Here is a 27,412-nt window from a genome sequence, read left to right on the forward strand (position 1 = left end):
AAGTACTATTTGAAGGGTTAAAAAAAATCCTGAATATTTATAGCCCTCAGACTCTCAGGATCACAGTCTGCTTCATACCTCTTCTTGTCTCCTAGCTGCTATGACATTTTAGTTAGCAAGAATTTCTTTAAAAAATAAAATGAAGAAAAATTTTTAAGCCTCACACAGGCAAAAAACTTCTGAGTTAATGTGTAGTCCTTTTTTAAAGGAACTGAGAGCTAACATGTTCGATCTTGTTTTCTCATGACTTAAATGTTGCCACACAAAAATCGTTGGTTTGTGGGAAATAACTGGAGATCTTATGCTTCTGGCAGAAGTGTGGATGGTAGAAAACTGAATTGTACAGGTACTGGAAAAATCTAAGTAACGTGTCTTCTTTTAAACAATTATCGATCATGGAGGCAAGAAAGGAACGGTGGAAATATATTAAAAGTGATATGGAAGTTATATGAAATATCTATGTATATAGTTGTGTGTATTCAGAAAAATACAAGTTAAGAAATCTTAGTGCACCTTGAACTGACTTTTAAGACATCCTGTAAGTTTCTTTAAACCACATAAAAGATGAAAAGTTCTAAAGCACTTCTTGAGGTAGGGACCCTTTGTATCTTCTCCATCTTTTTTATGTTCCTGCTTCCTGCTAAAGTCAGAGCAAAGAAGCATCTGAAAAGCAATATTAGGAATTGCAGAGACCAACTTTGAGGATGCAAATGAGGTGAGACAAGAATGGAGTAGAAAATATTTTATTGAAATTCCAATGCATGAGATTAAAAACATTATTAGCAACCACTTTCAACACATTGATGGTTTCATTGCAGATGGTTGGGCTGTCCTTTGGAAGTTGACCTGAGGTGTTACAAAGAGGATCATGAGCATCACTGTGAGGGGGTCAGGCATGGGTATCTAGAGAGCTTCATGACTAGATGGCAAGGGAACCCAGACAGGACTAAACACATTTGAAACAGTTTTGTTTTGTTTTGTTTTTTTGTCTGTGTTTGTATTCCAGTCTCTGGCCAAATGCACAGCATATATAGGGGATCCTTAATAATTACTTGTTTAAATTAAGGTATGGATGAATAGTAAGGAGAACGAATGTACTTTGTATGTGCAGGACAGAGATTGGGGGAAGAGTGAGGTCTGGCAATTATTTGGGCCAAAAAAAGGATTAAAAAAGACTTAAGGATCTGGAAATACTCGAAAGATAAGAATTTGACTTGGAAGTATAGAGGATAAAGGAAATTTGGATAAAAGCTTTAATAGTCTTTAACAGGCATTCTCAACCTTCTCCTTCATTGCCAAGGTTGGGGGGAGGGAGGGAAGGTCTGGAACCAATGAGAAACTGAAAAATATTCTTCTTTTCCAGCTTCTTTGAACTTGGGTGTAGTTTAAGCCATTTCATAGTAGCTTGGCTAGTGGTACCATAAACAGAAGGGGCTTTTTGTCTTTCACCAAAGCTTCCTACCTCCCTGACCTCAATGCATGTTTGTGTTTGAAGTTTTAGCTGACTCCATATCTGTTCTTCAATCAAATAGTCCTAAACATGTCTTTGAAAACTTTGATGGAAGAAGTGAGAAGAGCAAAGGAGGATAGGGCAGCAAGTCATAGAAAAAGTGACTATTAAAAGAAACTTTAACCCTACTATATAATATTAGAAAATTGTGGAGTATCTTTTTGCCAAGACTTCCTAACATGTGGTCCAGGGACCTCTTTAGATTTTAAGGGGTCTGTGAAATTTGGTTTGTTTGGTTACCTATTTTAATACAATTGGTTTCCTCTGTAATCCTATGTACCTTATTTTGTGCACTTAAAAATCTTATAGTAATACGGTTATGAACCCCTATTTGAGGTTGTGAGGGGTGGGGATGGAAGAAGCATTTTTTCTTCTATATCGAGCAGTTGAAACAATGATATTTCATTTTTAAAAAAATGGATATATAAGAAAAGGAATATAGCCTGAGTGAATAACTTATGTATTCCTACACTTAGTAAGTGTTTAATGATTCTTGTCCTTTGTTATTGAAAAGGACCAAAATGACATCACTAAGGCACAGTGTGTCAGACTGTGGCTGATCAGCCCAATAGGAGTTCGGAATACTCTACCGCAGGTCAGACTCAAATAGTCTATGGGAACACCTGGCATGGTTAATCAATGTTTATTGACCGTATGTCCGTTAGTAATGATTTATTAAGCATCTACATCATATTAGATAGTGAAATAAGCACTGAAAATACAAAGGTCAAAAAAAAAAAAAACCTCCAAACAACAAAAACAACAAAAACCAGTTCTTGTTTTCAAGGAAACTTACTCTTTCACAACATGCAAACAAGGATAAATTCAGGCTAGCCTTGGAGGGAAGGCTTTGAAATAAAAAAAAAAGATGGGAAAGGCTTCTAAAGGAAGCCAGAGAAGCCAGGAAGTGGAGAAGAGGGACATTACCCCAGGCATGAGGGAGAATTGGGGAAAAAACCATTGAAAATTGAGGAGAGTCTTCTTCAAGGAACAGAAAGGAGACTTGATCACTTGGTCATAGTAGACTAAATAGAGGAGAGTAAGTTGTAAGAAAACTGAAGGAAGGAAGAGGTCAGGTTTTGCAGAATTTAAAAGTCAAAACAGATTTTTTTTTTGTTTTGTTCCTGGTGGAAGTAGGAGGGATATGGGTCAGGAATAACTTAGATTGATCCTTTTTAAAAATACACTTTAAGTTTTATTGATATGTTTAATTTTTTGCGCAGTGGATAGAGCACCAGCCCTGGAGTCTGGAGGATCTGAGTTCAAATTTAGCCTAAGACACTTAATAATTACCTAGCTGTGTGGCCTTGTGTGAGACACTTAACCTCAATGACTCGCCAAAAATTATTGTTCAATGACATGTTTAATTTTGTTTTGATATTTCAGACAGTTATAGAATATTTGAAATGAGAAATTTCTTGTTATAAAGTAAACTAGTTAAGAAAAATTAATAATATAGATGCCTCATCTGAAAGAACAAGCAACATTTCACATCTGTAGCAACCCCCCCAACATTACTATTTTAAAGACATGAGTAGAAACCAATTTAGTCTCTCTCCTACCCCACTGAAAAATAGGGAACAAATCCACAAATATCTCATAAATACATAGTCTGGCTGCATTCAATATATATATATATATATATATATATATATATATATATATATATATATATCATTCCATACCCTAAATCCATTATATTTTCAATTTCTGTTGTCCTCATTAGCCTGAGGAGACTGTTTTTAGGAAGAGAACTTTGATGGCTGAATGGAGAATGGATTGGAGCAGGTAGAGATTTGAGTCAAACAGATCTACCAGCAAACTATTGTCATAGTCCAGGCCTGAGGTGCTGAAGGCCTGCAAAGGGTGATGGTAGTGTCAGAGGAATGAAGGAATCTATACTAGAGGTGTTGGGAATGTAAAAATCAATAGGACTTGACCATTGATTGAATATGGAGGCTGAGAGAGAGTAAGGAATTGTAGATATACCTTGATGTAGTTGGCCTGGGGGGATGGTGATCTCCTGGGAAGATGATGATCCTCTTGATAGTAATATGGAAGTTAACAAGAAGGGAAGGTTTGGGGAGGAAGATAATAATGAGTTCAGATTTGGACATGTCTTATCTGAAGGACATCCAGTTTGAGAAGTCCAATAAATAGTTGGAGATGTGAGACTATAGGGCTGCAGAGAGGACAGGGTTGGATAGATAGATTTGAGAATTATCAGCAGAGAAATATTAATTGAATCTATGGGATTTGATGGGATCACCAGAGGAGAAAAGCATAGACTAGAAAGAAAAGGAGAGGGCCCAGGATAGAGCTTTTCAGAGTTAGTAGACATGGTTGAAAGAATGCTAGATTTGAAAATTAGAGGACTTGATTTTTTTTTTTTTTTTAGTTTTTGCGAGGCAATGGGGTTAAGTGTCTTGCCCAAGGCCACACAGCTAGGTAATTATTGTGTCTGAGGTCGGATTTGAACCCAGGTACTCCTGACTCCAGGGCTGGTGCTTTAGTCACTGCACCACCTAGCCACCCCAGGACTTGATTTTGAACCCCCATTGCTGCCCTTAATGAATGACCTGGCCAGATAATTTACTTAGTTTTTTTTGCATTCTATTTGCCTTGTCTGTAAGGGTAAATTGAACCAAATACAGTTTCTTCTGACTCAAAATTTATGAGCTAAATCCCTGGTACATTTTTAGGGCCCCAGAGCTAAGCAACCACTACATCTTTTCACTTTTGTCCACCCCAGCCTCTATCCTGAACCCTAAATCTTAGGATGACTCTGGATTCTGTCTACAAGACTCAGTCCTGGGAGGTTCAGCTCAAGATCAAGAGATAGATCTTTAGACTACTCCTTATTTCTAGGGACAGGGAAAAACCCAGAGAGTCAGAGCAATATGGTTCAGTGTCTCTGAGTTTAGTGTCCCATTCCATATACCTAAGAATTCTCCAGATGTCTTGTACTGACCCAGCATATCGACTTGCTCTGTATCTTAGGGAGCTGTTGATTAGAATGAGTCTCTTAGGGCTATGCATTTCTGTCATCACCTTTCTCAGAGTTTTTCAGGGATGCATCTCTAGGGTCCCTCTTCCAAATAAAGGGTATATAACTTTGCTAAACTTTTTTCAATATGTGGTCACAACATTTTATCTATATAGTTTGAGAGTGCCTGCCTGCAGGCCATGAATACTATCCACTGATCAAAGGATCATAGGATTTTAAAGGGACTTTTTATGCAAAGTAAATTTGTTGAATCCACAATGATTCTATTATATTTCAGAAAAGTCCCAGTGCCTATGAGGTAGCTAGGCAAGGGCAGAGTGTCAAATATGATGGATGAATGAAAAAATAATGCATCAAATGGGGGGAAGAGGTTTAAAGATGCTATTTGAGGTAAAGTGGAGAGGAGTTATATTCATTTGGTTCAGCTAAATTAGAAATGTATTTTTATGCCAAGTATTGCATTTATATTTTCTTATTTCCAGTCATTAAAAAAAAATCCCTGCCCTGGGGGAAGTAGGGAGGCTACCATTTAAAGTGATAAGGTAAGTTGGCTAGATACTTACCATGGTGTTTACAGAGATGATTACTTTTTTTAGTGAAGTGATTTTTCCCTCAAAGCAAGGCTCAAGGGGCAGCTGCTAAGGGATGAAACCCTGTCTAATCCAATGTAGTTCCTCCTCTTCACCCCCTCATTCCTCAGGAAAAACACATTTTGGAAACTTGCATCTGTTGCCTCTCATTCTACCACTGAGAACTAAGGTGCTTGTTCTTTGGCCTTTGGTTTAAATATATATATATATATATATATATATATATATATATATATATATATATATATATAATTAGGTTGCTCTAGTGGACATGAATGTAGGTACTGTGTGCATCTTGAAGTGAGAATTCACAATTAGTGTTCATTTCTGCAGTTTGAAATTGGGCTTCCCCCTTCCCTCAGTCCCTTAGTCAGGATGGACCCTCCAGGATGCCCTTGGAATATCTAACCCAGAAACACATTTTCTATCTACAAAGTTTCCATCATTGAGGCTAATAATGCAAGGGAATGATCAACTCTCAAAAATGACATAATAAAACTCTCCTCACCCCAGCAGACAGACAGAAGAGTGAACATACCTTGGTTTGTCCAATACTTGACAGACAGAATATCGTCTGTTCAGAAGCTTCCAAGTCCTATTTTTTTCCTCCTTTGTGGAACATAGTAGGTGGTGAAAAGACCCTACAAAATGTTTGAAGAATATTTCTCTAATGTGAAAATCAATCCCTCCCTGCATTCTGAAAGATCAGACTGTGTTTTGGCTCAGCTGTTGTATAAAGGTCAGAGTTCCATGTTTTGGATTCTTTCAGGGCTGAGGATTTGACTGAGCACATCCACCCCAGTAGGAAATGATGAGGTTCTTGATTTCTCTTTGTTTTTCTCATTTGGGAAAGAAAATACACATTTCATTTCTTTTGAGTTATAAAGACATAGAGGAGGAGAAAGTAAAAAAGTGAAAGCTTGAAACCAAACTTTTTCCATTGTAGAGTAATAATTGTGTGTTTTGGGGGGAGTAGATAGAAGAGTTGGCTTGAAAAGATATTGAGAATCAAAATCTATTTGAGGAATTGGAAAGTGGGCACTAAAATTATTTGTCCAACACAAGGCAATGGATCTTCTTGAAGCACAATACAGTCCCTGTCCAAAGGCATTCTAAAGACATTGTTCTTGATATCCATACCACATAATATAATTTGAGAATAGGATCATAGACCTAGAGTTTAAATGTAATGAGTGTGAGATGCAGGATTTGAACCCAGGCATTTGAATTCAGAGTAAGTCTGACCTAGAAGTTGTCTCATTTTTAGACAGTGACAATAGCAAAAACAACTTTGTCTAGATTTCACTGATCATACATTTTTTTTTCATGGAAATGGGGTTAAGTGGCTTGCCCAAGGCCACACAACTAGATAATTATTAAGTGTCTGAGACTGGATTTGAACTCAGGTACTCCTGACTCCAGGGCTGGTGCTTTAAACACTGCACCACCTAGCCACCCCCTGATCATACATTTTAAATAATTGTAATTATCTGGAAATTCCTTACTTCATTTACTGAAAAATTATATCTCTAAAATGTGTGGTTTGGACAAATATTTGGATATTTGATATTTGGACAAATGACTCTTTTTAAAATAAAAATGATGTAAAAGATGTTACCAAATCATACAATGACTTAAAAAGATGGGTTACTCATCTTCCGGGCTTGTACATTACACTGGTATCCTTGTGTGGTTAGGCTTTCTTCGGTTGGTCCTCAGATGGAAAATAGTCTATTACTTAATCTTGGACTTAAAAGATTTTCTCATTTAGTAGAAACTGCCAGCATTTTGCTTCTATGGACCCAAGCTTGGAGAACTTATACCATGGGTAGACATCAAAATAAGGAAGGCAGAAGTGATTTTGAAGGATAAATTATGTTATCCCCAAATTAGAGTTGGATTACAAATTTAGACCATGGTCCTAACCTCACCAGTGTTTTACCATTGATGGAGTTGCTATCAATGGTAGTTTTTCTATTTCTTAAATGGAGTTAGTATTGATTATCCTCACTTAGCATAGAAGTCTATTATGAGAAAAATGGGATCATTATAGTTTGACAGATAATTAGTATTGCAAAGAACCAAACTGTAATTCAAACTGAGGCACAGAAATATGTGCTATATGCTCATTGTAAATTCAAGATGGTAGTAATCTCAGATGTGACCCTAGAAACAAAGGAGGAATGATGCTAATATGTAGTAAAAAGAATTTGACACAAACTTGGGCCAAAAGATAATCCTTTTGGGAACCTGTTGAGCACTGATCAATGCCATTTTAGGTCACCGTTGTAAAGAGAAGGCAATTCAAGAGGTGGAAGGAGTTCAAGGAAAAAAAAAGGACCAAAAATATTTTTTAAAGGATTAAAAATTGTTCTCTTGAGTAAAGATGAAAAAGCTGGACTTGTTTCTGAAGTGCTGGCCAAGAGGTAACATATTTCTTATCTAAGAGCTGAGGAAAAATTTTATGAGGAGAGTGTTGAACATTTATCTTCCATATCCATAGAGGACAAAAATAATGAAAGTCCTTAAATTAAAGCAGAGGAAGTTTGTTTGGAAAAAAAAATAGACATCTTAGCCATTAGGATGACAAAATATTGGAATCTACTACCGACTAAGATAATTTCAAATTGAGGAGTCTTTTAAAAGAAGAAAATACTTGAATTTAGCAAGTCTTTGATTTTATCAATATGGATAACTCTTTTGTTATGGGCATTCATCCCACCCCACCCAAACCTGGCAGATGCAATTAGAATATGACTTTGAGGAGAAATTTGAATGAGATTTGCTTGAGAGTATAATAATAAGCAGAAGATTCAGGATTGGAATACAGGACTTCTGATGCTAAATACAGGGTTTTCTATTTAACTGTGAATTGAACCCTGATCTCTAACAGCCTTTCCACTATATATTTCTGCCACTCTGCAGAAAAATAAAGCAATCACCTATCCTAGGTGATGGGCATTTCAAAGCCACAAAACAATGGCCTTCCAGGTCTTTGATCTTCATTGGATAAATCAAAATTTGGTTTAGTTTCATTGTTAATAAGAGAGCATGAAGTGATGAAAAAAATAAACCTTTTGCTTTCTCTCTCTTTTTTTCCTCATAAGAAAATCCAAAAAGTTCCTGGGCAAATCTCAATAGATGTTTCAAAATTGATCAAGAATTTTTGAACCCTGGCAGCAAATATAAAGGTATCCCAAGTATCCTATTTCTTCATATAGAAAATATTTTCATTTTATTTTTCTTCTTTTAAAAATAATTTTATTAATATCTAATAGGTTTACATCACCTTCATTTCCAAATATTTCTTTCCATTTCTATTCAAAGAATTATCCTTTGAAATAAAAAATTTTTAAAAAAGTGTGGGGTGGGGAAAGAGAGAGCAGGATGGGAATTCAACAAAACCAAGTAACATATCAACCAATCCTAACAATATATGCAATAGCTTATCTCTTCAAAAAAAAGGAAGGAGAAATACTTTCTCATCCTTTTTCCTAAGTCATCTTGGTTACTAGAATTGCACAGCACTTGAGTTTATTAAAGCAGAGTCGTAAGTTCAAATTCAATCTCAGATACTTATTAGACAACCTTGTTTGCTTCAGTTTCTTCATCTGTAAAATGAGTTGGAGAAGGAAATGACAAACCACTCCCAAAATAAGGTCAGGAAGAGTCAGACTTGACTAAAAACATGCTTGTCCTTTCTTTATTATAGAGTATAAGTTCCTTTAGGGAAAAGCCTATCTTTTTTCCATTATTGTATCTCTAATGTCTTGAATTAATAAATGTGAATTCAGTAGAATGGTCCAAAATCAACTGTAAGATGTGGACTAAAAATCTGATCAAGGAAAAAATACTTTGATGTCTCCAAGAAAGGCAAGAAATGATCCCTACTCTCAAAATCAGTTTCCATAATTTCGGTCTGAAAAATATCAGAATGCCTCACTACTCAGAAATAGATCTGAACAATTTGGTTTGGATTCATTCTTTTGGATCTCTTTTAAGTATTTTAGCATTTATGCTATCATTTTGTTTCACCTACTGATGATAGGCAAGAAGTAATATGGTGGCACATGACTAAAGACACAGGTGTCTTTTTTCTCTTCTTGACTTTGAGTCCCATTGTGCTTTTTGATCTTAGGCACCATGTAATGGAAGACACCTTGGTGGAATGAAAATGACAGTGATAGTAGGGATGGAGATAGGGCACCTGTGTTTAAATTTGCAGTCAGTCACTTATGTGACATTTGGCAAGTCATAACCTCCTTGTGCCTCAATTTCCTCATCTGAAAAATAAGAGGATTGAACTACATGATATCTTAGTTCCCTGTAACTAGATTAAATCTATATCTTATTAGAAAATTATTGCATGTCCCCTCTCCATTAGGATGCTGTAAAAATTAAGGCACTACACATGAAACTGAAAAATTTTATCTACTTCAGTGCTTTCTTTATTCTTGTCTCTGGGTTATTTGAGAATGAAAGTAGGGTTGAGTCTAGATCTTGTCATTTCAAAGAGATACTTAGTATTAATAAGATGTTCTTGGTATTATAGCGACTGTTGAAAACTCACTTTATGTGTAAAGGGAGAGCATTTACACTTTGGTGCAATTTTAGATTTGTGTGAAAGATGTCCCTTGACCATCACATACCACAAATTCAGATGACAGCTCTAGTATCATTTGTCTTCTACTCCCCTCTGACTGGTAGGAATGTTTCATATATATCCTAATGATGTTTGTGGAACTCCATGCCCTGGTTTTGCCCATGCTGTCACATCAGTAAACTATGTAGAGGAACAGAAGAACAGAGGCTTTCAGAAAAGTCCACCACAGAGCTGATACATTGGTGGGAAGAGAAGAAGGGGCTGAATAGGAAATGAAAATACCCAAGTATGAAGTTTGTCAGAATGACAGAACTGTGCAGAGGGATGATGAAAGTTTAAGCCTTTGCTATCATGTGTCAAACGAGTATAACCAGGTTTGAGGAGGGAGAGAGGGAAACAAAAGAAGGGAACCATATAAGGCATTCCAGGAAATCATTGTAGCGAAGCTGATAATGGGTTTCTTCCTTTTCCTTCAAAGAGTTTTCATAATGTACATACTGTAGTATCTTATAGCATTAAAAAAATGAGATTTGGAGAACAGAGAAAGATTGGTAACAGCCCTCATTTTTACTAATTTTTTGTGTTTTATAATAAACACATTTAAAAATTTTGCTCCTTAACCTAATGTGTTCATCTTCAATCAATAAAAAACAAATAGTGAATTAAGTGCCTAATACTAGTGTGTGACTTTGCTTCATATCTTCCTATCAGACTAGAGGGTCCATGAGGTCAATGCCTATTTCTTACCTAATCTTTTATTTCTCCATCCATGCCTTGCACTTAATTGCCTTTCTAAGTTCACATAATGATTGCTTTTGCATCTTTTGTTCAGTCTTGAAGTTTTAGGAATGTAGATTCAGATCTATAAAGATATAGGTGAGATTATAGATAATCTAATATTATATATTCATTCATTTAAATGAAAGGTCTTAGCAAAATGGCCAAACTTTCCATTTGTTGACTTTTTTCTACTGCACCATTCATTTCTTCTTTTGATAGTAAAGAATGCTTGTGTCAGTCTTGAAAAGAGTTTCCGGCCTGCCAACATTTCCTTATGCCTCTCTAAACCCAAACCACACTGTTCCCTGAATCCTTCCAGAAACATACAATGCATTGTCTCTAGAGAATGGGTGCAGAGAGATGATTGCTTTCAGACTCCCTTTATCCCTCTTTCTCTAATGTCTTTATTGTTCAGATTTCTCTCTCCTGTTTGTCTTTGGCTTTCTCAGATCTCTGGGATTTTCCAACTGCCTTTTCACTATACTTTTCTCTGCCTGGCTTCTACTCATCCCCCCATTCTACCCTCTCAACATAGAGGAAGCAGCTTCCCTTAGGCATACCTCCACCTATGCCTGATCTAAGCAATATTGTGAAGTAGACAGCCCTTTGACTTCATTCTCCTTCCAGTTATCCTTATTCATTTTATTTGTGACACCATTTTCCCCCAACAAGAGATAACCAATCTCACCATTATGACACCTCATATTTTGAAATTATTCCCCTAGCCACCTTTCTTTCCCTTTAAACTATTAAAACTTTTATGCTATTTGTGTTTTCTTCTTTATTCTTACCTGACGCTTCTCAATTTTCCTACCTGTAATAATCATCTCTCATTTTCTTAGCATTTTAACATCTCCTGCTACCCCAGCTTCCCACTAGATGATCTAGATCAAAAATTATCTGAATAGGGAAGACTTAAGTTCAAATTTGGCCTTAGATACTTACTAAGTTGTGTGACCCTGGGAAGGTCATTTCACTCTGTTGGCCTTAGTTTCCTCATCTGTAAAATGAGTTGGAGAAGGAAATGGCAAACCATTCCAGTATCATTTCCCCAAATAGGGCAGCTAGGGGACATAGTGGAGTCAGGAGGGAAAGAGTTTAAATGCAGCCTCAGACTCTCTTACTAGATGTTTGACAAGCCACTTAACCCTCATTTCCTTCCCCGCCCCAAAATAAAAAAGAAGAACAAACCCCAAATGGGATCACGAATTGTCAGACGTGACTGAAATGGCTAAACAACAAAAGATAACTAAATCAAAATAGAATTGACCAAAAAGGAATGTTAGGAGGAAGGGCTGATTTTGGGAAGGGGCGGGAGATGACTTCTGTTTTGGACATAGTGAGTTTAACTTTTCTCCTTGTCTCTGCTTGCCTATTCACCCAGAGTGCTATTGCTGCAGTTAATTGACTGATCTTAAAACACAACTTCATTTATGTCTCTGCCCTACTGAGAAATACTCCATTCCCATTACCTGAAAAAAAAAAAAGTTGACCCTTCTTAGCAGATATTCAAGACTCTTTTTAACAAGGTCCCAGTTAACCTTTCCAGCCTTCTCCTCTTTTCAATATCCCCAGGGATCCTACTCCTCTGGCCCATGAGCCCTCATTCACACCTGGATTGTGCCCACTGTGCTCTCCTCCATCTCCACTGCATCACCCATTCCATTTCTTTTTTGAACCTAATTAACTTTTGCGGTATAACCCAAGCTACACCTCTTCCATGCAACTTGCTCTCAATAATGAAAGCCATAATCATTTTCCCCCCTTTAAATTCCTGTAGCTCTTACTATCTATACCATTTAATTATGTACTGTCAACGCAGGTCTTGTGATCCTACTTCATTGTCTAGCATTTTGGTTTTCATTTGTTTCTGCCTTATATTCTTTACTGAAGGCTGAACTTGAGGGTAAGCTACTTCTGGAGGAAAGATCCCCCAACAACAGGTAGCACTGTATTCTACAGCTGGAAGATGCCTTGCAGGTATTGGGTTAAAAAAAAAAGAATTATTTGGACTGGACAAGTGGATGGGTCACCATTATTTCTGCTACATCTTTTAAACTCTATAAAACTGCTTCCTTCTCAAGATGTGGACAAAAAGAAAGTTCTTATAATATCTGGAAGAACAGAGGAAGCATTCTCTGATTCTCATTTCACCCATAGGTGGGAGATTGAAATGGGGAGATTGTATCTTTGCTTCAGATCTAGGATCTAATAGGTTTGGGGTCCACTTGGTCCGAAACAACGCTTGATAAGGTAGTTCAAAATATGGCTACTTTGACTTACAAATAAGTTGTAAGTATTTTGATTTTTTTTGTTTGATAAATTTGATTCCCCCCATTGTATTACATTTAATAGCAGAGCTGTTGTATCGCCACTTCTGATTAATCTTCAATTGGTAGCTCTTCCTAACACTTTAGCTTTAAGCTTGTCTGCCCTGAAGCTTCCCTGTCAAGTAGTTAATGATCTGTAAATGAACAGTTAAATGTACCAGAACTCTCTATTAAAAGAAACTCTTCAGCAAAGACTTTATGAAGAGAAAAAAGTTCTACTTCACATAATCTCTCCTTAATTTATTTGTTCAGAAAGGTTAGATGTTCCTATACTTGATTTCATACAAATCATACAACTCAAGTATCAGACTTGGTATCTGGTAGATCGGTGTTAGAATCTTGCCTTAGATACTTCTAAACTGTGTGACCCTGGGCAAGTCACTTAACTTCCCAGATCCTCAGTCTCCTGGCCTATAAAATAGGAGTGAAAGAATGTATGTGTCCATGTTTCCATTAGAGGGAACACTGGTCTTGAAATCATGAAATCATGGATTGGAGTCCTCCCTTGACCTGTACTGGTTAATAGAACCTTGGTGACTATCCCCTCAGTACTTTGAGCTAATCTGTAAGAATCTAAATATGCCATTGGTATAACATGGTGGTATAACTTGGAGTTAAACATACCAATGAAATCATTGATTCAATCCCTATCCAACAAAATAGGAATAATAAGAGCAGAAAGGTAAGGATCAAAAGAGATAAAGTATGTAAAGTGTTTTGCAAATTTTAAAATTCAACATATAAACTCAAATTATTATCATTACTATAATTTCAATGAACTATTATATTTGAAGTTATTTTTGATTAGCTTTATATTGAGAATTTTGTCATATTGATATAAAGAAGTGTTGGCTGTCCAGTGAGGAATGTTACTCTAGGACAGTGGTTTTCTCACATTAGTTTTTTTTTTATTAACACCTCAGGGTATGTTTGAATTTATCAAGCTGTTTGTAAAGTTCCTGAACTAATCTAAATTCCTTTTAATTTAATAAAAAAAAATCTCATCATCCTTTTTTGTTTTTTTTTGTCTTGAAATCAGACAACGTCACAAGTTCCAAAAATGTTGTGAACCTGTGTTTTACAAAATATAAAGAAATTATAATACCTGTGAATTGGAAAAAACCCTAGAGAAGCTATCCAATCTAGCCTTTCCCAATAATCCTATTAATTGAATTTGTTGTTTTGTCAATTGGTTGTGTCTTATGCTTCATGACCCCATTTGGTACCTTCTTGGCAGAGAAGTGGTTTGATTTGCCATTTCCTTCTCCAGCTCATTTTACACATGAGAAAACGGAGACAACCAGGTTTAAATTTCTTGTCCAGATTTACACAGCAAGTAAGGGACTGAGATTGAATTTGAATTCAGGTCTTCCCGACTCCAGACCCAGGACTCTATCTACTTCACCACTTAGCTGCCTATAGTGGGACTAGCATTATCCAATTATTGAGTCACTTTCTTGCGTAAGTATTAAGGTCAACAACTCTCTCAACTCCAGGTTTTAAATGAAAATGCCATCTCTTGGTCTAAATTGCCTAGAAATCAAGTAAAATAAGATTAGGATGAGAAGAAAAGAAAACACAAAATCTGAGATGAATTCCACAGCAACTTCTAGGAAATCATATCTTTAGATAAGGAGTTGGAAAGGGATATTTCAAATCATCTAATTTTCTTTTGTTATTGGTAAGTTTTATTGTTGTCTTTTGCTTTGTACAAAGTATTCTTCTTGCCCTAATTCACACAAGTTTCCACAGTATCTGGCACACCAGACTGCCATACACTGAAATTTAACCATAGACACCCAAGGGGGTCCCCCAATTAAGAACTTCTATTTTACATAGTGCTGATGAATCTGGGGCAATTTTTTTAGATGATATTATTTTGAGAATCTTAGACTTTTTGGCTTTGTAGCAGTGGTGAATTTTGTGAACAGAGAAATGTCAGTCTCATAATAGTAAGATGATGCTTCATCATTGTTCCTAGTGGTTGGAGATAAAATCTTTACAAAGTAACCCTTATTAGGAAAGAAATTCAATTATAGTAGAACAATGCTAATTTGAACTAATAACAGGAAGATGTCCTATAGATTATCTTTCATTTTATTTTGCCAATTAACAAGTAGGAAAAAAAAAGAGCTAACTTGTCTAGCGATTGTAGTTTTTAACCTGTGTATGAGACTCTTGCTGATTACCATCTCTGTGGCTCTTGCTCCAATCCAGAGTTTCCCATAAAAACATCAGAATGTGATTTTCTCTTGTTTTCCCATCACAAGTCTTCAGTGAATGTGAGTCAATAAGCATTAACAAAGTGATTTCAGAATTTCATGGACTGTGCTTCCCTTCTGCTCCCCTGCAAGCACTCAGGCTAACAAAGCATTAAACAATAAATAACAAACAAAAATTCTGTCTGCCCTTAACAAAATAATTTCTGGTGAGTCTTAGTACTCTACCGAGTATTTGGCACAGTCGTCACAAACTCATAAAAGTCACTGCCATATGAGGAAGGGAATTATGGTCTTATTAGAAATACAGGTTGAGTACCACTTCCTATACAAGTGTAGTCCTTTTAACAGGTTATGGTGAGTCTATGTCACATTACTCAGTCTCTGTCTCCCTTACTGCAGTCTGAACTCTTGTGTTCCCTTAGCACAACTCTCCCATCTGCTACATGAATGCCCCATTTCTCACAAAACATCTCAAGCTGCTCCAATCCATGCCTGGCCATACTCCCACACAGGCATCATCCTTCATGCTCTTGTTCCTTGCTATTTGCTTTCAGTACCTTCATCCTCTGGCATCTACTATATATGTACCCACAGGCGGCCTGAACAACTCATCAAGCCAGTGAAGTGCTGTCTTGAATCTTGTCAGTGAATCTCTGCTATATTTAGCCATGCTTCTGGTGATATTTAATAAATGAGTAAATATTACAGAGCATTTTAAAAAACACATTTATCTGAAATAGGAGCTCTCTTATAATTCCCTGTTTGTGTCGTTGGGAAAATGGAGTGAGTCTGCTAAATTTCTATAAGAATTGAACAACTTTTTTTTTTTCAATTTCCCCTTTAAGTTTTGCTGTAATTGACACTTTGGCTGTTTTTACAAAGCCTTCCCAAACCTATACTCCCTTTCCCCAAGTTGGCATCAAATTTGCAAAAAACAATGCACATGTCGTGTTATTTCAGGAACATTCTAATTTCTTTCCAGATATGAAATGTCACTCCAAAGAAAAATAATCTTTTTCTTTTCATTCTGTAAAAGGCTAACTAAGCTTTCTAAGCGATATAGTTAATACTTCATTGGCAACAGGTTAGCTAACTGATTGAGGGTGACTGTCAGTAATTCTGAATTACAAAAGTGACCATAAATGAACCAACTGGGCATATAGTGGATAGTTGGTGAGAATAATAAATTCTATAGACACTAGCTATAGACCCCAACACCTCTACTTTGAAGAGGGGATTTCATTCATTCAGCAACCATTTATTAACTATATATTATAATCAAAATATTAAAAGATAGAATATTAAAATATCTTATATTTCAATATAAAATATTAACAATAAAAATAGAGGGACCTAAATACAAACATTTTCTTTTGCTGTTGTTAGTGCTCCTCCTAATTCATGAACCATGCCAACTAACTCTATGGACATCTTGGGCCCTAGCCTCTCTAATTGTGAAATTATGACTTAATTGATTGCTTTGTCCTTTATTCTCTGTTTCAGATATTATATTGAAAATGAAACCAAAAAATAAATCTTTCCCAGAGGCAACATGACATATTAGCTAGAGGACTAGTCTTATAGGGAGAAAGATATGCCTTGTTTAAGTAAGTAACCATGATGCTAGAATATCATACAGAAAAAATTCTTTGGCCATCTCTTTTTATTCACAGGGATAGAGGAGGAAATGAAAGAACCATCATCTGCATTATGTCAAATTGTGTGGGAAAGGAAATTAGGAGTCTTTTCCCATAGAAAGAAGATAGTTTTACCCTAAGAGCAGATCCAGGAAGCCACCAGGAAACTAATTTACTAATTAATGGCACTTGGTTATAATATAGTACAAAGAATACTTGTTTGGGAACCTGGAGACCTAGGTTCCAAACCCAGATCAACCACTTTGCTGGATGAATCACCCGCAACAATTCAATTCCACAAATCCCTAAATGTCTCCTAGTCAAATCACTGCTAAATTTTGTGCTATACAATTAAGTGAGGCAGTTACCACTTCCCAAGGTCTTCTTTTCTTCTTCAGAACTCCAAAAGGATCACAGGTATGGGACTTATTCAAGCTCCAACGTTAGACAGTTCTGTTAGATACATACATCCACACATTATATTTGGCCACACTCTGAGGAAACCTCAACCCTCACTAAGGAGCTCAACTACTAAGGAGCCCGGAGTACAAGAGAATGAAGATGACTAGTTCACAGACTTATGTATTCCAGACAAGCTAGAAGTTTAGAGTCGGGGGAAATTTCAAGAGCCTTTGCTTTGGTCCTCTGCCTATTTCCTCTGTCTAAATACCTTCTGTGATATCACCACCTCATTATTGTAGTTTTTATTTTATTTTTCAGAATATTTTTAATATAGCTTTTATAATTGTTTAGAATATTTTCATCAAATTGAACTGAAATCTGTCCTCACCAACCCCTGAACTTCTTACCCATTATGACTTATTTATAAATATCCTTGAAATAATTCCAAATTAAAAAAAAATCCATCAAGCCCTTGGAGGTTCAGCATAGAGCTTTATTCATATACCCTTCAAGGATCCCATTGAAAGAAATCACATTGAGAGTTATCTCCTTAGGAGTTATTTGCCTAGAAGGAAAATTCTTTACTATTCCCCCCCCCCCCCCCCCCCGCAAGTGCATGTTAGAAAAGCAATCTCCCTTGAAAAGGTCTACCACAAAGAGGAAACAAAGGAATAGGGATTTATTGTATAGAATGCTTCAGTCTTAATTCAGTATGAACTTGAAAGACCTAGAGAGGAATGAAAAATGAGGCATCTAGTTAGAAGGGTTATGTGAACACTGTTAGTCTTTCCCATAAGTGTATGGGATAGACAAAGATATCAATATGGAAGGAAGAGATTTAGGGGAAAAATGCATTTTGAACTAGGAAGGTCCAATGAGCTATTTAAACACAAAAAACTTCCATGTCTTTTTATTTTTGTTCCTTTTCTGCATAGGTACTTAAGAATATGCCCTCGGACCAAAAAGGGTTAGTATTCTGATAAAGGTCATACTTTTCTTAATGGATAAGCAAGGGCAGCATAAGTATTTGTTAATTTTGCAAAGCATAAGCCAAGATGAAATTGTAAAACAAACACCAATTTATAGAGCCTTTGTTCCTTTCCCTTCCTTTGTTGAACCTTTCAAGAATACACATCCCAATTTTCCTTTTAAGAGAAAGATATCCCTTTATTTTTATTGTTTTATCATAGGGAAAAAAAGCTCTCCCTTTTGGGGAACATCAGGTGAAATGAAGCTGTGCTGTCCTCAGATGTAAAGGTCTCTCAAGGGGGAGGCTCTCTCATCCTGTTTATACTTGTCCCATCCTCCCTAAATCTCCTATGGCATCCTTCAGTCTTTGCTCTCTTCATTGTCTGTTCTTACACCATCTTTAATTAGAGGACTGAGAAGTTCAATGCATTCCATCACTTGGACTTTCAGCATACTGTAGACCACCTCCCCACCCCCAGTTCTCTCCCATTGGAGCTCTAATCTGAGTTTTGGAATAGAACCAAAACTCATCCATTCTGCATATTGAATTTCCTAATAAAACACAGTGCTGAATTTGAAAGACATTACCTTCAACCAAACAACCACCAAGTCCCTGCATTTTTGTAAAGCTAATGATTTCACACTCTACACACAACAGGAGAATACCTACTTAGCAGCACATTCTGCCAGCCATTTGTGGTATTATGATAATAAATGTTAAATTTAAAGGGAGAAGTGCTGAGATGTTGCATATTTTAGAATTGGCATAGCATATTCTAAAAAATTTGCATTGCATTGTAAAGATGATTATTGAGAGAAAATACTTTCCATGGTATTGTAAAAAAGAACAGCTTAAGCTTATTTTTAACCTTGGCTAACTCTTCTATACTTTTAAGATTGATGTAATTAGGGGCAGCTGGGTGGTGCAGTGGATAGAGCACCAGTCCTGGAGTACCTGAGTTCAAATCTGGACTCAGACAATAATTTCCTAGCTGTTCGGCCTTGGGCAAGCCACTTTAACCCCATTGCCTTGCAAAAATCTTTAAAAAAAAAAGATTGATTTAATTAGATGATGCATTATCTTATCCCCTCCCCAGTTCCAAAAGAGGTCAAATCCAAGAGAATTAATGAATTGTATTATATGAGATAAAGATTGCTGGTTATTTTATGAGAGTAAAATCATTTGTTTATAGCAGTGTACTAGCAGAAAGTTAGCTTTCTAGTTTATTTAAAATTTAATTTGCTTTCTATTTAAAATTAAAGCTGAATTTAAATTAATAAATTCAATTAATTTAAGTTAAATTTAAATTAATTTCATTTCATTTAATTTTTTTTGAAAAGGACATTGTTTACTTTCTAATATGCCCACCTTAAAGACTGTTAAGTAGCTTTTTTATCTCATTTTGTCTTAGATGAAGATCAGGTTTGTCTACTGAAGAAATTGAACAACTTTCCTGTGTTCCAAGAAATTTCAAAATATTCAGAATTGTGGAAGAATATATAAAACTTGATTTTATTATTTGGCCAAACAGTAGATAAACGCTGAACTTTGAGTCAGAGAGACCTGAGTTTAAATCCTGCCTTTGACATTCACTAGTTCTGGAGCCCTGGGCAAGACAGTTTTCTCATCTGTAAAAATGGAAATAATAATATTATCTACTTTCCAGGTTTATTTTGAGGACTAAATGAAATAATGTTTGTAAGATGCTTTGCAGACCTTAGAACACTATATGTTATTAGCTGTGATTATTAGCTCTTAGTGTGGAAAAACCTCTCTAGTTTGTAATAGAGACTTAGAAAGTCCATTTGCTAGAATATGGTCATTCTAGCATTAGGGTCTTAGCCTCCAATCTTCTGGACCTTTCATACTCACCCTCATCAACACTGTTGCACGGTGTTTACAAGTATTCTTATTTCCTCTCTATCTTCCATTTCACTCTAGTCCTATGGGTGAAACAGTGAGGACATCATTGACATTAGCTAAAGAGAATAAACAAAGTTCCTCTCAACATAAAATTAGCATCTTAGGTATTGTTGATTCTGTATCATTTCCTGAGATACAGTTAGTATATTTGGCTACAAGGTCAATGAAATTAGTTCTCTCTCTCATCTGTGATCATACTGCATTTTATTATTCTGTCTAATAATAGCACAAATGGAACTTGATGTTTGGAACTGGTGTTGTTTGTTTGCTTCTCTGTCAGTTCAAATGCAAGATGATAGCCCTTACTTGTCATTGTATAGAATTCCTTCTTATTTGGGGGGGGATCTGAATGATTTCTCACTTGAGGTCATTTGTAATGAGAATTCTCCAAATATTTATAGGAGACTGCCCTGGAAAAGGGCTCCCTCTCATCATACAGATTCTGAAACAAGACAGACCATGGATTTGAACTAGAGAGGAACTTAGTGGTCATCTCATACAGCCCTATCATTTAAAGATGGAGAAACTGAGGCTTAGCTTAAATACCTTGGCTAAGATTACTTGAACAATAAATAAATGGCACATTTGGGACTGATATTTAGGTCCTCTGATTCCAAAATTTCACAACTGGTAAGCAGTAGAGCTGAAATTTGAACCCTCATTTCAATTCCAAAGTCAGTGAGTCTATTCCACTTTGCTATTTATCAGTTGAATCATAATAAAATGATAATAATCATACTAAGCATTAATAAAGTGCTTAAAGGTTTGCAAAGTCTTAAACATTATCTCTTTTGATCCTGGGAGGTAAATTATTATTATTATTAATATTTATATTTTACAGAGGAGGAAACTGAGACTGAGAGAGTTCAAGCAACTTGCCTGGGTTCATACAGCTAGTATGTTGCTGAAACAGAATTTGAATTAAATCTTCCCAACTTGAATGCCTAACTCTCTTTGTCCCATTTATCTACCGTACCATCTAACTGCTTAATAAATAAAACAAAACAAAGAGCGCTGAACCTCTTATCTTCTGGGAATAATACGTCCTCACTGTGGGCCGTCTGTAAATCAAATGTCGGTACAGACCAAACTAGAAGATTGTTCCTACTAGTTTCTTGCTGTTTTTCAGCTGCCATCTGATGCATCCAGAAAGTGGATCATTTCATTTCATTTATTTATTAGTAAATTTATAAATTTATTAATTTATTCATCTGTCTGTCTGTTTGTTTGTTTGTTTATTTTTGGTTATGGAAAGAATGCTTCCTATAATGGTAGAACTGTCAACTTTGCTCAGCTGAGGAGACTTAGTTGCAGAAGGAAGGATCAGGAAAAGGCAGTCCCAGGTGGCCAATGAATGGACAGCCATCTCCATCGCCCTGCTGTTCTTCTCTTCCCTCCTCCACCTTCCTTCAGAGCTGCCCCAAATAAATATTAAAGGACAGTGGCCAAGATACTTAGTCCTCTGTTTTGAAAACATTTTCTGGGGGTTTTTTTGAACATAAAACAATACTTTCAGGCTTCTAGCTGGGCTGTCTGTTTGATGCATCTCAAAGGCTGCTCTATAAGTTTGTGCCTCTTGTCATTTGATCCTGTTGATGTGACTGGTGCTGTGTATGTTAGCTGCAGCTTGAGGAAGCTGTCACAGTTGAGACAGCTTAAGGAGATGTAATTCAATCCCTTTGGACAACTGTGTGAAAATTGCAAAATGAAACATGGTCCAGAATTAATGGAAAAGATGAGCAGCTTTGGTTGCAGACGGGGCCGGATTGCTCAAGATCACAAGGTGAGCCTTTCAGGCAAAGTCTTTAGCATGATGAAAGTCACCCTGCCTTCCATGATTAAACTGTAATGCCAGAATATTGCTAGTTTTTGTTTGTTTTTTTAAAAAGCCTTTTCATTTTAGGGAAATGGCATGAACCCCGCCCCCCCCCAATCTTTTCTGTAAGGTTTTATGAAGTAGGAAGGCAGTGGCCACATCAAACCACTGCATTTTCAGAGAGGAACTGACATCAATTTTGAGTTTTCTAGAAAGTGATTCTCTCCCACATTACATTGGTTGTAAGGCCACTGTGATGATCTCATTTGTTGGCATTTGGAACAGATTCTTAATTAGTGTGAGCTCACCTCCTAGTTAGCAACAGAATTCCATAGACACAGAATTATAACCCTGGTAGGAACTATAGAGATTAATGAAACCAATACCTTTGCTCTACAGATGAGGAAACCAAGACAAGGAACATGACTTGCCCATGTATACTCAGTTAGTGGCAGACCTGAAGCAAATATGGTGGGGGGAGGGGGAGATTAATGTGGAAGACAGTATGTGGTAGTTGGAATCAGAGAAATTTGCTTCAAAACCTTCCTTTGCTACTCTGCACTTAAAAAGGAGTTGGAGTACTCTTTATATATATATATATATATATATATATTTAGTTATTTAAGGCAATGGTATTTGAATGACTTGCCCAAGGTCACACAGCTAGGCAATTATTAAGTGTCTGAGGTCAGATTTGAACTCAGGTCCTCCTGACTCTAGGGACAGTCCTCTATCCACTGCACCACCCAGCTGCCCCTGGAGTGCTCTTAATGTCTGTTCTTGTAATCTAGGTAGATGTCCATCTTTGTAGACCACTGCTATTTTTATACATATTACCTTTATGCACATATGTGTAAAGCTACCAATGATGCTTCTGCTAGCATCTATCAGCTACCTTTGCCCAGGCTTTTAGATTTTGTAGGCCCTCAAAACCTTCTATCCCCTGCTAGGCAAATTCCCTTGTATTCAGAGTTTGGAGAAAAGTAAGAAAAAAATTATTTTTTTGGTTTTAATTGTGGTTCTAGGTTCAATCTTTTTTTAAACTCCGCACTCTGTCTAATCTGGATTTTTAACCATTCCCTGGGGCTGGGGGGGGGGGGCAAATTCAATCCCTGTCTATAGTTCATGACTGCATTTTCACCAGGAAGGTTATCCCCCCTTTTTTTGGAGAAATTCTACAAATACCAATTCAATGCTACCTCTTCCATGAAACTTTTCCTGGTTTTCTATGCCTGCCAATATTTTTTGATTTCTCCTTTAAACCACTCTAGTGCTAGTATCAGTCTTGAGTACTTATCATTCCTTGCCTTGTCTTTTATTATTTGTGTACCTGTCTCATTCCTTTACTAATTTAAAAACTCCATGATGATTAGAACTATATATCCTTTGATGAATTCCTATTATTTTTGGCACATACATATTTGTGTTTCCCTTGATACTTAGCACAGAATTTAATGCATAGCAGATACTCAATATTTGTTGACTGTTGGTCCTTGAGTTTTAAACCTCCAGGTTTCCATTGGTCTTGTTCTTTGACAGCTTAGAGACTTGACTCCCTAGAGTCAAGAAGTTTTGGAGTTGGGGGTCTCACTTCACATTCTGGCTTTACTGCTATTATCCTCTGTCACTTTGGGAAAGTCACTATATCTATGTCTTCATTTGCTCATCTAAATGATAAGGGAGTTAGCCTGGATGGTTTCTGCAGACCCTTTCAGCTCTAAATCCTGTTTCTACTTTTCAAGTAATATACAGCTCTAGGTTCAAAAGACTTTCTTTTCATTTGATCCAACATTATGTTTCCTTCTGAGTGCTTTATCTGGAATCAACTAGAGATAACTTGGAATAAATAACTGCAATGTCTAGAAGAAAACAAAGCCTCCCTGGTAGTTTAGAACCAATTATAAACACATAACAATGTGGGAATTCAGGTCCATGACAGTTTCTCTATGAGTGACATGCAGATTCATGCTGAATGGCCTCCTAGATTTCTTACATTTCCTGCTTCCTTAAGTACAGGGATTACATTCCTTACCAGGTTCTCGCAAGTCTGAACATTCAAGCTGTACAAGCTGGTGAAATTTAGGAGCCTGGGAGAAATGCTCTAGAATCACAAGTCCAGTTGGAGAGTATGGGACAGCCCAGTCTGCTCATGATTCCAGACAGGTCACACCTGGGGTGTAAGCAGTAGTTCCTTGGAATGAAGACAAGCCCCAAATATTTAAGATTGAGTTTATTTAAAAACCAAAAACTCTAAATGGTCCAGGAGCTTAAAATCCCTCTTGCTCAATCAAAAAAGACTTTCTAGAGAAGGTAGGAGCTGGAACTGAACTTTAATGGTCTATGGAATAGTTATTATCCATCTAAGAGTTCCTTTGTTTTGGTGTTTGTTTTGTTGTGACCAGAAGAGGCTGATTGCTCTGTACTTTTAGTTTTTTTTACATTTTTGCCAGGCAAGGGGATTAGGTGACTTGTCCAAGGTCACATAGTTAGATAATTATCAAGTGTTTAAGGCCAGAATTGGAACTCAGGACCTCCTGACATTTATGATTGATGCTCACCCTACTGAGGTCTAAAAAACAGATAGTAGGTTTTTCAGTCCAAGTGCTTGGGTTCCCCTCAGGACCTCCATATTGAGGGGAAAAAAGAGGATAAGATTTTAAAAGAAGTATATAAAAAAAAGCAAAGAATTCCAAGAAAATAGAAAACGTCTGGAGAAAGTAATATCAGTGGATCAGGAAGAAACTTTTGGTAGCTAGAACATCTGTCTTCCAGTTGAGGGGCTCTTTAAGAAGTCCTTCAGGGGGTAGGATTTAACAAACAGTAAAGAGTTCTCATTGTAATTAGATAGTGTTCCAATTCAATACTCCACAAATCATTACTTGTGACATTTATTAGGTAACTCTATGTACATAGGATAGTAAATTAGGTCACCTTTATCTAGTATATACTTTTTTAAAAATTCTTGTCAGCAAATGGAATAGAATAAGTTCCTTGTATAAGTATTTTGGGGGAAGAATTCATGAGATCATAGATGTAGGGCTTGAAGGGATTTGGGAGACTATTTCGTCAACTTGATCTTTTTATAGACACCAGACTAGGAAGCTGAAATTCAGAAAGATTGGACTGGGTGCATGACCAGGATTTTTAATCTGTCATCAATTTGCAGATCCAGTGCTCTTTTTCCTGTGATTAAATGATCGTTCCTCAAATAGTAATAAAGATATTTAATTTAAAGTTCAGGAACACTTTATAAAGCAGAACTACAAGTGATGAAGGTATCTAATTCTGAATTTTTTAGTACATTTAAGTACATTTTTAGTACATTTTAATATATTTAAGTACGTTTAGTGCAATTAAGATCTTTTTGTGCTCAGATCAAGTCAATCAACATTTATTATCAGTTAGTATGTGTCAGAGGATTGTTAAATTAGACATTTATATGGGACTATTCTTTTCTTTTTTTAGGTTTTTGCAAAGCAAATGGGGTTAAGTGGCTTGCCCAAGGCCACACAGCTAGGTAATTATTAAGCGACTGAGGCTGGATTTGAACCCAGGTACTCCTGACTCCAGGGCCTGTGCTTTATCCACTATGCCACCTAGCCACCCCCCAGTACTATTCTTTATAGTGTCTTTCATATGCTGTCCTGTTTGTCTTTACAGTAATCCCATGAGATAGGTGATCGAATTCTTATTTATTCCCCTTTTACAGATGAGGAAATAAGCTGAAAGAGGTGGTGTGGCTGGCCCCAAAGTCTTGAAGTTAGTCCTTGCCTCATAGTCTAGTGTTTTCCTTGTGAGAACTACTTTGAGAAAAACAAAAAGGGCTTTTCAGCATGCACTGCTTATAAAGTCTCCAAAATGTATGTTGATTGTGTTGCTATTTTTGAATATCTCTCTCTTATCATCTTATTACATCTAAATTGAATTCCTATTTGAGTCACTTTATTTAAAGTAGTATCTACAAGGGAAACTGTCAGAGAGCTAATGGCCTAGATCTTATTAGGAGGTAAGTCTCTAGAATGGATAATGTGTCCAACCAACCAGCATCTTCAATTCTTATCAGAGGAAGTCAGATAGAAGGCATGTTCTATGCATCTATTCCCTGTTCTGTGCTTAAATCTAACAGGATAGGGCAGCAATTTTGATTCTTTTTATTAAGTTTGGAATTCATATGATTAGGACTGGCATAACAATCTGATGATGAGATGGCACTAATTATCTAATTTGTAGTTGGATTTCTTATGACTAATAATTCAAGGTGCCTTTTTTCCCCCCTCTCTAGTTGTAATTTAAAACTACCATATTGGAAGCTTTCAGGTGATTTGGATTTCTTTTTTGACTCAGCTAAGAATATTTTTATAACATCTTGTCATTTGTATTGTATGTACTCTATTAATTACTGAAATTATTTCACAGCAATGGAGTTGTTAAAAATATTATCTAGCTTTTATAGTTGAGTGGTGCAAGTGAATAATGGGATGATGGACCTGGAGTCAGATATTCCTGAGTTGGAATATGGCATGAAAACTTACTAAAGGTATGACCTTGGGTAAATCACTTTCTGTTTGCCTCAGTTTCTTCAATTATAATATGGAGATAAATAATTGAATACTTGTTGTGAGGATCAAATGAATTATTTTTAAAGTACCTAGCATGGTACCAGTCACATGGAAGATGTTCTATAAGTGCTAGCTATAATAAAAATTAAAATAATAATGACTGTCATTGTTAATTAATCAAAGCTGTGAAATCTTGTTATACTATAATTTAGAGCATTAACCATTTATAACATTTTTTTCCCTGTGGAATTAACCATTTCTATAACCATTGTTTCATGCAGCAACTTTCAGAATACCCAATGAAGTTCCAAGGGTGTGCCTGCACATTCCATAGTTGAGTCTGTTTAGGCAGAACAGTGATTCTTGGGCTGCTCCCAAAATAATCAATCACTTTGCCTAGAGGTTGATCTGCCAAGTCCATATGAAGATTTGCAGATGGGTTCTTTGAAGTTTGACCTCTAGCATAAATTATAAAGAAGACCCTTTCTCACCCTATTGTAACCATTTTTATTTCTCATCTCAGTTTATGATCCAAAAAGGAATGTGCTAGATTCCAAGGTGCTGATTCCAACAGGTTAGAAATCAGTGGCTTTCAGAAGATGGATCAATGACAATACCCATTGTAAAATGCAGTTAATCCTTTCTAAATATTTTTTTAAAAATGTCATTTCACTTAAGAACTTGGATAATTCAACTGTTCTTGAGCTCCTGTACTGCATATGCTTTCTTGAAGTAATTGCTGTAATATGACCTAGTCATAACACTTTTATGAAAAGCATATAATTCTTCTGTCTTGCTTATATCAAAGATGTGTTGGTTTTTTACATCCATATAAGGTGAATAACAGTGAGAGAGATTTTAGATTTGTGAATAGAGGGTCAAACTCAGACTTAAGAAGACTTGTGTTGGGGCGGGTAGGTGGCTCAGTGGACAGAGCACCAGCCCTGGAGTCAGGAGTACCTGAGTTCAAATGCGGCCTCAGACGCTTAATAATTACCTACCTGTGTGACCTTGGGCAAGCCACTTAACCCCTTTGCCTTGCAAAAATCTTAAAAAAAAAAAG

General features: G+C 36.3%; 1 protein-coding gene across 13 annotated transcripts in view; it reads left to right on the plus strand.

Annotated features, from left to right (window-relative positions):
- Window positions 1–27,412, plus strand: part of KIAA1217 (KIAA1217 ortholog) — a 564,114-nt gene that overhangs the window by 222,773 nt on the left and 313,929 nt on the right. The window lies entirely within an intron of this gene.

This window comes from Macrotis lagotis, chromosome 7 (genome assembly GCF_037893015.1).
Source record: "Macrotis lagotis isolate mMagLag1 chromosome 7, bilby.v1.9.chrom.fasta, whole genome shotgun sequence".
Lineage (NCBI taxonomy): Eukaryota > Metazoa > Chordata > Mammalia > Peramelemorphia > Peramelidae > Macrotis > Macrotis lagotis.